This window comes from Microcebus murinus, chromosome 15, assembly GCF_040939455.1.
Source record: "Microcebus murinus isolate Inina chromosome 15, M.murinus_Inina_mat1.0, whole genome shotgun sequence".
Taxonomy (NCBI): Eukaryota; Metazoa; Chordata; class Mammalia; order Primates; family Cheirogaleidae; genus Microcebus; species Microcebus murinus.
In genome coordinates, this window is record NC_134118.1 from 7,087,405 (window position 1) to 7,100,248 (window position 12,844).

The following is a 12,844-nucleotide window of genomic DNA, read 5'->3' on the forward strand; positions in this document are numbered from 1 at the left end:
AAAACTTCATGCAAATGACATCACCTGAAGTCACTGTGGAAAAGAAGAGAAGGAGAGAGGGAGGGGATGTCACCGAATGGCCAGGAAGAAAGATGACCCACAGAACCTTGAATGATACCTATTCAGAGATAGGCTCCAGTTGACGATAAAGACGCAATCCTGCGTGTAATGATGCTTTGCCGTAACAGTCCCGCTAATCCCAGTTATCGCTAAGAAACGTAAACATTAATTAGGTGTTCCCAGTGCCTCCAGGGGAATTCCATTTTCATCCTTCATTTAACTGAGAAACTGAGGTGCAAAGAAATGAAGGAAACCGCCTAAAGGATGGCCGTGTGAGTCAGCAGCCCGACCAGGAAGCCGGCTGCGGCTCCTGGCTTCCTGGCTTCCTCTATAAATATTGGGAGGCATTCCCTTCCCCGCACGGGTCTGTCCAGCAGTCCTCGGCTCAGAGGGGCCGCAATCCAGGACAGCAGGGGCCGGACTCGGGCTGGGCAGGGCCAGGGGAGCCGACATCAGATACTCAGGTCCCTGAAGCCGCAGCGCCTTCCACGGTGGGGTTCCCCTCCCTTCCTTCGCCTGGAAGGCCAACCCGCCCGCGCCCCGACTTCCTCTCCCAGGGGAGCGTCCCGCCCCGCTCCAAAGCGGCGCTGCGCAGATTAGCCGCGCTTTGTCCCCAGAGCGCCAGAATCCGACTGTGCTCCCGCGTGTGCCAAAGCCTGCGATGTGTGCCGTGCATTGTGAGACGCTGGCTCGCGCTTCCGCAAAGAACTTTGTTCTTCTCAACGGCCACCAGAAAGTTTGTTTGGCCATCCGTCCCTGTGAGGGAAAAAAAAAACGAAAAGAAAGAGAAGCAATGGCTGCGAAGTGCCTGTTAGCGGCCTCCCGCGCGGAGTGGACGTTTAACCGGCGCCAGGCGAGCACACACTGAGCCCCCAGCTGTGTGAGGACTTTCCACTTTTCACGCACTGGGAGCTGGATTCCAGAGCAAAGGGCGGCGGCGATTATTCTAGAGTTGTGTCGTAGACGGTGTAACGTTGCCTTCTGCCACTGGGATCCTATCAGCCACGTGCGCCCAGTCTATTTTGGGACCCATCCGAGCCTCCCACCTGGGACCTGGGCAGCGTTAACGAGTCAACTGCGGCTGACGAGAGTTTGACCTGCCTCATCTGGCTAAGAACAATAGAGCAAACTGTCTCTCAGCAGCTGAATTTGTGCTTTGAAATACTGCTTTCTCTTCCCCATGAAATTTAGAAGCACGGTGTAAACTCTGCGACTGTGACCCAGGTCAATCAAGTGGGCTGAAAAAAACAAAACACCACACCACACACACGCACGCACACACACCTTTTAATCTAGATTTTTTTTTTTGTTATTCAGGCAAGAGAACAAACTGTTAAAAACTTGAGCTCTTTCTACGAGGCAGGGCTGAGAGCGGGCGTCTGCAGGGCGGGCGGGCCCAGGGCGTGCAAAGGTGGGCAGGGAGGCCCACCCCCGGCGCCTAACTCCACGCTGTGTTTTCCGCTACCTCCACAGAGCACGCAGCCTCTCAGACCGACCGAGGGTGGCTGCTGTGAGAGCCGGTGCTCTGGCCTTTCCACTGCCCCCACACCCCAGGGGCAGCGGCCGTGCCGGGCCCTGACCGCACGTGCGCCCTGCCCTGCTGTCGCCCTGCTTCCCCCGACCCAGAGACCACTGTTTCTGGACTTGCTGAGACACGCCTCTTCCGCCCAACTCCCAAGTATAAGTGGCTTACTCTTAATTCTCTGCCAGGTGAGTGGTGATAATTTATGCCAGGCAGGGGAGATCTTAGAAGATGTCAGCCTGTTCTATTGCCTATATTTGCTTGTCTTCCTAATAAGAGAGAGGAGGAGTTTATTTCTGGCAGACAATCCTACTGGATTTAAAGTAGATGCCTATAATCCCAACACTCTGGGAGTCCAAGGCAGGAGGATCACTTGAGGCCAGGAGTTCAAGACCAGCGTGGGCACCAATGTGAGACTCCAAATCTACAAAAGTAAAAAAATTAGCTGGGCATGGAAGTGCAAGTCCCAGCTACTCAAGAGGCCGAGGCAGGAGGATCACTTAAGTCCAGGAGTTCGGGATTGCAGTGAGCTATGATTGTGTCCTTGCACTCCAGCCTGGATGACAGACAGTGAGACCCTGTCTCTGAAAAAATAAAATAAAACAAAGTGGGGCCGGGCGCGGTGGCTCACGCTTGTAATCCTAGCTCTCTGGGAGGCCGAGGCGGGCGGATTGCTCAAGGTCAGGAGTTCAAAACCAGCCTGAGCAAGAGCGAGACCCCGTCTCTACTATAAATAGAAAGAAATTAATTGGCCAACTGATATGTATATAAAAAATTAGCCGGGCATGGTGGCGCATGCCTGTAGTCCCAGCTACTCGGGAGGCTGAGGCAGGAGGATCGCTCGAGCCCAGGAGTGTGAGGTTGCTGTGAGCTAGGCTGACACCACGGCACTCACTCTAGCCTGGACAACAAAGCGAGACTCTGTCTCAAAAAAAAAAAAAAACAAAGTGGGAGTGGTTAGAGAGGCTTCTCCATCCATCTCAAAATGGATACACTGAGGAAACAATGACCAGTTAAAGACTTTGGCTAATGGCAAAATGGCTCAGAGTCCTGAAAAAAATGTAGAAAGTGACAGGTGAGTTCCCATCAGGCACCCAAGAGAGGCTGTGGGGTTGGTGGGGCTGCAGGTTAAGCCAAGAAGGTGCTCTACTTTTTCAGCCACCACATGTCAAATAGTGGAATCTTCCAGCTTTCACATGTCATTTGTGGACTTAGTAGCTACTGCATGGCCGGGCGCGGTGGCTCACGCCTGTAATCCTAGGGCCCTGGGAGGCTGAGGCAGGCAGATTGCTCAAGGTTAGGAGTTCGAAACCAGTCTGAGCAAGAGCTAGACCCCTTTTCTACTGTAAATAGAAAGAAATTAATTGGCCAACTAATATATATAGAAAAAATTAGCCGGGCATATTGGCGCATGCCTATAGTCCCAGCTACTCGGGAGCCTGAGGCAGCAGGATTGCTTGAGCCCAGGAGTTTGAGGTTGCTGTGAGCTAGGCTGATGCCACGGTACTCACTCTAGCCTGGGCAACAAAGTGAGACTCTGTCTCAAAAAAAAAAAAAAAAAGCTGTTGCTTGCCATATCCTCTTAATTGACTTGTCCTTAGACAAATAATAAAATAAATTATCTCCCTTTTACAGAAAAATTAGGGACTCTTTGCCTCAAAATAATTTCCCTCTTCTTTGAGGTAGTAATACTTAAACAAGTCTTAAAAAGTCTCCTCTTTTTGATGACTATTTCTAGAAGTAAAAGCCAGAAAAGCCAGAATAATTAGGTCAAGTCACATCCAGCCCAGTGCCATCTGTGTGTCCAATGTGGGATGATCTGGGTGGCAAGTAAGCTACTTACTAAACTACTATCCACTGGGAAGTGAAGAAGGAAGAAGTGACTAATGATGCCAGGCTAAGGAAAAGCTGTCCTTATTTGGGTTCAGTTTACAGCAATTCGTGCTTTTGCAGCGTTAAGAATACCGGATGCTTAAGGTATTAGACCTACAACCTGGTGCAGAGGCCCCTGCTGTGCTAGTTAAGGCTTTGCAGTCACAGACCTGGGTTCAAATCCTAATTCTGTCACTGCCTGCATAACCTTAAATTATTTAACCTCTTTAAGCAGCAAATTCCTCATCTTTAAAAGGGAAGATAATAAAACTTGCCTTGTAGGGTTGTTGTGAAGACTAGCACAAAATGCCAGGTGCAGAGTGAAGGCTTAGTGGCAAATAACTATTGGACAGTAAATGAAATGAAGAGGATTTGCTAATAAACAAGACTTTTCCAACTAATCCCATCTCCAATTATGATTTGGGTGCTTAGTGTATCATCCTTCAACCTGGAACTCTGCTCAACAATGATGCCATCTGCTTGTTTGCTTGCTGTAATAATCCAAGACTAAGACAAGAAAGAAAGAAAGAAAGAAAGAAAGAAAGAAAGAAAGAAAGAAAGAAAGAAAGAAAGAAAGAAAGAAAGAAAGAGAAAGAGAGAAAGAGAGAGCGAGAAAGAGAGAGAGAGAGAGAGAGAGAGAGAGAGAGAGAAAGAGAGAGAGAAAGAGAGAAAGAGAGAGAAAGAGAGAGAGGAAGGAGAGAGGAAGGAGGGAGGGAAGGAGGGAAGGAAGGAAGGAAGGAAGGAAGGAAGGAAGGAAGGAAGGAAGGAAGGAAGGAAGGAAGGAAGGAAGTTGGTCCTGCTGAAGGGAAAATAAGAAGCAAGTAGAGAAATTTAGAGTAAAAATTTACTCTGTAATAAGAACCCTCTGCGTTCCAGCAGAGACATCTATCTTGGGTGTGTCAGGTCTGATAGTGTGCATGGATTGTAAAACCTTTTTTTTTGGCTTTGGACATTAAAGTAGATTAGGTAGGTATAAAGAAGTGGCAAAGAAGGGAAGTTTGGAGCTTCCAGTTCTGATAGCCAAATGATAAAACAAATCTGATGAGTGCACAGAATTAGCCTAGCACCACTTTATCTCTCATGTTATATGTCATACAATAAACAAAAAAAAATTATGTGTCACATAAAATAAGGCAAGAAAGAAAGAGAGAGAGAGAGTTTGCCTTACCAAATTGATGAAGAGCCTCTCACCAGAGAGTTGGTTTCCCTTTTGTGGCCCCTTTTATATATATGGCAGTAGTTGTACTTTTAGTATTCATTGACTTTCAGATACATGAGCAAAGTGAGAGTGTAAATTTAGAAACAACTTTAAATGAATTTTTGGTTTATTAATTAGTAACAAAGACATACATTTGCACAGAGCACCTTTATGTGCCAGTACTATTATTATTCCATTTACAGGAAGTGTTAGATGAACAGAAAGCATCACTGACCCTTGCAACAACTCGGTGTCCCTGAGGGAGTATTCAGCCACCAACTGGGAACCACTGACTTAGAGCAGAGACATGATTATGTAAGGAGGAAGGGATGCTCAACACATCCTTCAAGTGTTTTCTATAACATAAGCAAGGTGAGATAAAAATACTTCCCCCTGATCATATGAGCACATGATGTTAGTTTCAACTTGGAACTAGTTTCATTTCTTTGTGTTTGGAAATCCCACCCATGTTACAGTTTTCTAGCTCTCTACAAAACCAGAAATTTTGCCAATTAAATATTTATTGAATGACAATGATCTTGCTTATAACCTCAGTGGTGTCTATCCCTTAAATTAACCACATTCATTATGTTGTCTTTGAGATATTTTGATAGTTTCCAGATGCAGATACACCTTATATGAATAGAAAGGGGTAAAAATCTGAAGTCACTCAAAATAGAACCAGAACTGTAGCTACTGCATATGTTTTAAATATATTACCCATATAATTAAGAATACAGTATTATAAACCAGCTCTATAAATCTTATAATAAAAACAGTAACACACCAACTCTTCTTAGCCACAAAGAGGCCCTTAATAATACTATAGATTTCATAATGATATGGCTTTGGGATCAACTTAATATTCCAAGGAAGAATGTTAGGTGGCTGAAATAAATAGCAGCACATCCCTTTCTGGGCATACTTAAAATGAAGAGGAAAATTTTTCTTTCATATAAACAAAAATTATTTTGGAAATTCTTAAAGATACACAAAAGTGAGATAATAGTATAACATATTCTCACCACACAGTTTCAGTATATGACATCCTATTTCATTTATATTTTTCATTTTCTATCCCTACCAAAAAGAAAAAAAGAAAAGTTGGATTATTTTACCATCAGATATCATTTCAGTGCAAATATTTCACTATATATGTCTAAGACATAAGAACCCTTTTTAAAAATTGCATGACCCACTAATACACCAGTAACAATAATTCCTTAATAGTCTCTAATATGTAGTGTCAGTGCAAATTTCCCCAAATGTCCCATGTTTATTTATTATCAACTATATCTTCAACTTTTAAGGACAGTAGCTGTTTTTAAGATACTCACATAGGTAAAATTCCCTTGCAGTTTCTCTTAGAAATATTTCTTTAAGTAAGTGCTTAGTCAGGGGGCATTTTGCCAACAATCACTCTAGGTGTTTACTGAGATGGGCCTAAGCGCTGCACAACAGTAGAAACAGACTCTGTTAAGACTTTCACTGCCTCTTACTGTAGGGTAGTACTTGATAGTGCAAAGAGCTGAGAGTCAGAAAACCTTGATTTTAATCTTAATTTGGTCATTATATAACCCATTGTATAACCTTGGGCAAATCCCTCTTCTTTGTATCTCAGTTTCCAGGGCTGTAAAATGAGTGGGTTAGCCTATGTAATTGCTAAATTTCTTTCTGGCTCTTAAGATTCAACATGCTTGGTTTTATGTTGAATTCATTTCAAAGGCTGTATCTATCTGCATGAAGTTGTTTGCAAAGATGAGACCCCATCTATTAGAAGATAGCAGAAGAGAGCTATCATCTAGTAGAAGAGAGCAGGTCTTAGGAAATTGTAAGATCAGCCAAACCCTGACTCTAGTTCCCTTGGGTAAGTCGTTAATATTTCTAAGCCTTACAATCACACTATATTACAATTATTTATCTTACATATCATCTCTCCTGCCAGACTTGAACTTCTAGAGAGTGGGGCTTTCTTATTTTTCTTTCTATCATTAAAGTCCAGTGTTGTGTCTGGAGCCTTGTAGGTACTAGATATATGCCTGTTACATAAATGAATGGGTGGGGAGGCAATCCCATGCATGGTTGTTCCATCTACCTTACAGGATTATTGTATGGTGACATGAGCTAACTTATGTAAAATCCACATTTTACATTACATATTTTAAAACATAAAATGTTATTATTGTATTTGAAACATTCCAAGTAGAATATTTTATTTGCTTTCAAAAATCCAGCCTTGCTTCTAACCTTTAGTAAGGGATGAGTGATAGGCATTTTTTCTTTCCTGTGCTCAATGTAATCTCTTTGGAAAATTTTACATGTCTTTCTTTCTTTTTCATTAGAGTACACTTCTATACATTCACCACCACATTAGATTTTTCTATAACAATGTTTTGGGGAAATTTTTGGAAGTAATTGTTGAGTAGCTTAGTGTCAATCTAATTTAAATAATGTATTTTTATTAACTTCTACGAATCAAAATAATGCAGGGGGCACTGTAACATCAATTACATATATCAGATACATGAATTTTCTGACTTACTAAATGCTCATGGGAACCAGTTCCCTAAAGATGATCCTGGTTCAGTTGGTTAAGTTTCTACAACAGCCAAATTCAAATAGTTCTGCCTTTAAATAGTTTCTCAAATGCTCTCTCTCTTTTTTATAACTAGACTAAATTTAGTTTATCATTTAATTAATCCTAATTACACCATTTTGAAACGTGAACATTTCCCTTAACTGTGTTCAAATCTAGCACAACCCCTACAGCAGCAGTTCCTGAAAGGAATACTAGCTCTCTAGGCAATAATCCTCACAAAAAAAGTGACTAGACAAATATATTTAGGAAAGTTTGCATATTATAACTTCATGGTGATTCACAAGCACCTTAGCACATAGAAGATTCTGAAAAGCCTTGCAGAAAGTTGTTGTATTTGTTTGTTATATAACAAATAAACTGGGTCTAACTTGTTTAACTCAGCATTTTTCAAACTTCCTTATTTTATGGACCACTAATAAAGACATTGTCAATCAAACTATGACTCAATGCTAGGATGTCATCAAATACAAGACATCAGAGATGTTAAAATTCAAAACTATGTGCATCTGGGAATAGATACATGGTATATTACCATGTGGGTAATAAATCTCTCCGTATGGGAGAAAGGGTTCTCCCATATAACCTGTGGACATACTGAGGATTTAGTTCTTTGGAACAACACCCTGGAAAATTATGCTCTAGCTTAGAGCTTTCACAATTATTTCAGAGGAAAAGGGTAGAAGGTTATTTTTTCCCATTAAGAAGTAAAACAACTAAAATTTTTGAATTTCAAAAGAAAAAGAGAGAAATACTGGTCACTCATTTACAGTGTGAAATAAATCAACCTCATCCAGTTAAAAAGTGATTTCCAGGTACACATCTGAATGTAACTGTCCAGCTGTCCTCAATGAGCATGTAAATCTCCTTAAATTAAGATGGCATGTAATTTAATCATGCAGCTGGTTGGCAGGCTTCCCCATGCAGGTAGTTTACTTTCACTTGAAATAACCCCTTTGCATCTGAAGATCCCCACACCCTAAAGTGACTCAACTTCCAAACACCCCCCTTAAAATCTCTAGCTTTACAGGCAATAGGCTTGGGCATAAAGCGTCAGTAACTCTACAGTGAGTCAGACGAACTACTTGAGTGCTGGGGAGGAAGGCTGGAAGCTTACTAAACTCGCTTCCAGGGAATGGGTGCGGCAGATAGCTCGGGCTCTCTGGGTTCCCTTTGCATGAGTGCTCCGGCCTGGCTCCAGCCTCTGGGTTCACATCCTGCTGTCCCCAATCTGACTCCCAGGCAGCTGTCCCTGAGAGGGTGTGGACATGACTTCAGGGACATCGGGTACCATCCCAGGCTGGCCCAGGTTCCCCGTCTTGCCCTGTACTCCAGGGTTAGCCCCACTGAAGCTTGTGGATGTGTTAACCGCATGAATCCACCCTCCTAGAGGCGCACCTAGGGTTTTCAGGCTCTCGGGGTTGGCAGGACCGGCCAGGGCTTCAAGCTGGCCTTCGGGCCCGGAACAAACAGCTGATGACCCCGGGGCCACCTTCGCATTCGTCTCCCCCGCGCCTCGCAGCCCCCGCCGCCTGCACCCGGCCGGTCCACACGGCCGGCCTGCTTCCTGGCTGGGGCCTGCCTCTCGAGTGGGGCGCAGGGCGGCAGCCTCGGGCGGCTCGGGCAGAACGGCTTGAGCGAGCTGGGCCGCGCTTCCCTGAGCCTGCCTCCGCCTCCGAGATGCTGGCCGACTGGGGCCGGCCTCGCGGGCCTCCTTATTTATCCTCCCAGCACAGTTTCCATGGCTCCGCCGCCATCCTCCCCCCTTCCTCGCGCGGAGCCCAGCAGCAGTCGCCCGCCCCGCCGGAGGGGCACCGCGCGTCTTTTCCAAGCATGGGGACGCGTGCGTGCGCCCCCCAACTCCTTCCCCACGGGCAGCCGTGCCCCTGCCCCAGCCCAGCCCCTCCCAGTGGCCCGCGCCCCCGGTCTGTCCCCCGAGGCGCCGCGCAGCCCCCGGCCCGGCCCGGCGACGCGGGGGAGGGGCGCGCGGCGCAGGCAAAGTTGCTGAGTTGCTCTGCACGCTCAGAAGTTGCAGCTGCGACGGCAGCTTCCCGCCCCCTTCCTGGACTCGGCAGCTCGGAACGCACACCCACCCGTCACCACCCGCTACCTGCCCTGGCCCCCGCAGCCCCGGCCCGGACTCGGCAGCATCCCCGCCCCGCGCCGCGAGGAGCCCAGGTTTCCAGCGGAGTCGGGCTGGGGGCGGGCGCACCCCCTCCCCGCTCTGCCTCGGGGGAGGGGGGAGGGGGGCTGGGATCCCCTCCACGCAGTAGCCGCTCGGCCGCGGCGCCTGTGCACTTTGCGAAGCCGAGCAGCTGTGCAGGCGTCTCCCCCCGGCCCCTGCGCCCTCCCGGGCACGGCGGGGTCGGCCGCACGGGAACCGGCCAGTGTTCCCATTCCCTCCCGCAGAGGCTCCGCCGGGGGCCGGCGGGAGGGGCAGGGCTCGGGACTGAGGTCGCCAACAGGTGCGCGCGAGTCCATGTGACCGCCGAGGGAGCGCGCAGGGGAAGCCGGGGTGGGGGAGGGGCGGGCTCCCGCGGGGTCCCGGCGGTGCCCGACGCTGGGTGCACCCCGCCCGCGGCGGCCCGGGGAGTGCTCGCGGGTGGCTCCTCTGAGCGCCGGCGCCCTCGCGGCCTGCCTAGGAGGAGGAGGAAGAAGAGGGGGAGGGAGGGGATGCGAAAGTGGGTCAGGAATGTAACTGGATGCTGCACACCCCCCACGCACACCCCCCCTGTGGCCGACGGAGGCAGCCAGCTCCAGCCTCGGAAAGCTAGTCATTCGCTGTTGTGGTTCCCCAGCATTATCGGTGGACGGTTACCAGGGGATCCCGAGGGATGTGTTTCCCTGTGACCCTTTGGGAAGAAAAACTTAGTTGCCTCAGTAACCGAGTTTGGCTTGGATGCAATGATGCAGTGAATGTTGTAGGTGAGCCTGGCCTTGGAGGAGGCTGCAGTTGCACTAGGGGGTGGATTGACTTTTCTTATTACTGGACCAAGACGTGAAAGGAAAGCTGGGGAGGAGGTGGAGTTTTGCTCTGTTTCGTGTTTGTTTTTTTACTATTTCAGAGAACATAAATTAAACGTTTTTACGTTAGGGTTTGAGTCTTCCAAATGCAGGCCCGGGCTGCCATAAATTTACCAAAGTTCTCAGCAGTTGCTGACTTAGTTGATACAAAGGTTTGAAGTTGATACCCTAGAGTTGGAAGGAGCAGGGGACAGTGACAGTTTTGTATTTGAGGAAGGCCTGAGAAACATGAAAAGGCCTTTATTAAAAGGAGAAGAAGGAAAAAGCCCAGCCCTCCTCAAAGCAGAAGGAGGGCAGCCCAGTTCCCTCATGAACACAGTGGCATCTCACACCCCAAGCACATGATTAGCAAAGGGAGGAATGGAGATTTAAAAGGGATGGGCTTTGGGTTTGAATCTGCTGTTGAGACAAACAGAGTCAAGAAAAGATATGTATTAAGAGATGAGACTGCAAAAGACAAGCTTAGCATTGTTGAGTTTGTAGACCAAACTCTTCTTGAGCACCCTTCCTGATTTCTGTCCCCTTTTATTTCCGTCTGGTTTTGCCCAGTGGACCTTAGTCGCAAGGGGCTGCTGAACCAAGGCCCAAAGAGCAGTGAAGCTGCAAACCCAGAAGAAATGTGCAACTGCAGGATTTCTATTCAGAAGCAAAAAGGGGTGGGTTACCCTCTAAAGTGATCTTAAGAGTTATCTGAAAGCTGACTTAGGAATCGATGTAAATTTCTGTTTCCAAGGCACCCTAGATAAAGAAACGTATATTGAGAGGTATTTACTTTAAAGAATATACAGTATATTCCTAGGAGAGAAAAACTGATAAATTGAATTTTTATAAATTGAATCATATTCTAAATAAAAGTGGAGATTATTTTGTTGTGAAAACTCTTGTGGGGATCCAGTCATCCCCAGTTTAATCAATGAATTAATTAAAGTTTGGTAACTAGGTGACCTTTGCTCAGTTGTCTCATTAGTAGAGTGGGAATAATAATAATAGTTGGCCTTTTGGAAAGTAGCTTGGACTTTTTACATTGCTTTCTAGATAGAGGATCTTCAGTTCAACTGGTAAAAGTTGTTACTTTCACTTATGATATTTGCTTAAACTGTAGAAAAGCTATAGTTGGAAAATGACAACTTTTATATGTTGAGTAGTCTTGCATTCTGAATGAAAATGACAGTTATACAAAAGTTTCTGGAAACATGAAAAAAATTAACACATTCATGATCTTGGATCTTGTCATCCTGTTAAAGAGCATGATTTCCTTCTATGAAAAAAGATAATTAGACTTTAAAATCTGGTTCAAACCAGAATTATTACTATACAAATGAATTGAAAATTTAAGTATTAATAAAATGAAGTGGCAAAGTTTCATCCTTTGTCTCTACCCTGAAATTTCATCGCTGAATTCATAAAATAGTTATATAGAGAGTGATCTGCATTTAAGTTATAAATCAGATTTATAAAGAAAATCAAATTAAGGAATGAACATCTGCTAAGAAAGAATTAACAACAGATTTCTTAATATTGTGAAGTGTTATGGTATATTTAAAACATTTAAGATATATATACATTTGAGGGGGCACTTTTCAAGAAGTCTTCTGTATAACAGGTTTTCACATAGATTCCTGTGGACAATGCATTTGGAACCATTTACTCTCTAACATCCCCCAAATATTTTTTGAATGAATGTTATGTTTTAAACATCCAAGCCACCTACTCTGTACAGAACTGTGTTTAACACTGTGGGAATTAAGCGAGAAACAAATAAATTTTCCTAAAAGAGTCAAGTCTAATCTGGTCTAGCTGAGTGAGACAGCTAGGTGACAAATACAAGAAGTTTAAATGTTCAATAGTTAAATAAATACCATTAGACAAAATATGTGCATAAGAAGAGATGATGGGTTCATATACAAAAGTTACAATGAGTTGAGAAATAGAATAATGAGATTTTTAAAAATTGTTTTTCTATACTCTAAAATTTTAGTAGTGAAACTGTATTATTGCTTTGTATAAAAATAAAAGATTTGCTCTTTTTAGGGAGCTATTGCCAGGCAGCCAGTGTATGAATGACTGTCCATGAGGGGTCAGACAAAAAGTGCCACAGGAACCTCCAGAGGGGCAGGGAGCAAAGCGGGCTGGGCCGAGAAGACTCTGTGGAGTGCTAGGAACCAAGTTCAGCTTTGTCAGAAGTAAAATGCAGAGGGTACCAGGGAAGGGAAACGGGAATGGCCTGGATGTTGCAAGGCACAAGTGTGTTCTGGGAGGGTGTCTGTCAGGTGGCAGGCATCAGGAAGTGCTTCAAAAGGGAGGTGGTAAGACTTGAACGTAGGCCTTAAAGGATGTATGTGATTTTTATACTAAGAGAGAGAGAAAGGCATTCCTGGTAGTATAAGCCTAGCAAGATAAGCCTAGAGGCAGGAAGTTGCAGGGCACTTTTGGGGAATTTGAATAGGCCAGCTTGCTAGAAGAGATGGATCAAGTATGAAATTTGTCATTTGAATGATAAAGTAGGGCCAGACCAATTAGGTACCGTGAATGCCTGGCCAAGCTTGGTGTTAGGACTTTATCTGTAGGTAAT

The 12,844-nt window shown here is 45.3% G+C and overlaps 1 long non-coding RNA gene across 1 annotated transcript; it reads left to right on the top strand.

Annotated features, from left to right (window-relative positions):
* The first annotated feature begins 426 nt into the window (after positions 1-426).
* On the top strand, positions 427-5,143 carry LOC142876392 (uncharacterized). Its single transcript, XR_012923291.1, has 3 exons — positions 427-1,284; positions 1,534-1,770; positions 4,856-5,143. It is a non-coding gene; the product is annotated as an uncharacterized LOC142876392 (long non-coding RNA).
* The last annotated feature ends 7,701 nt before the right edge of the window (positions 5,144-12,844 follow it).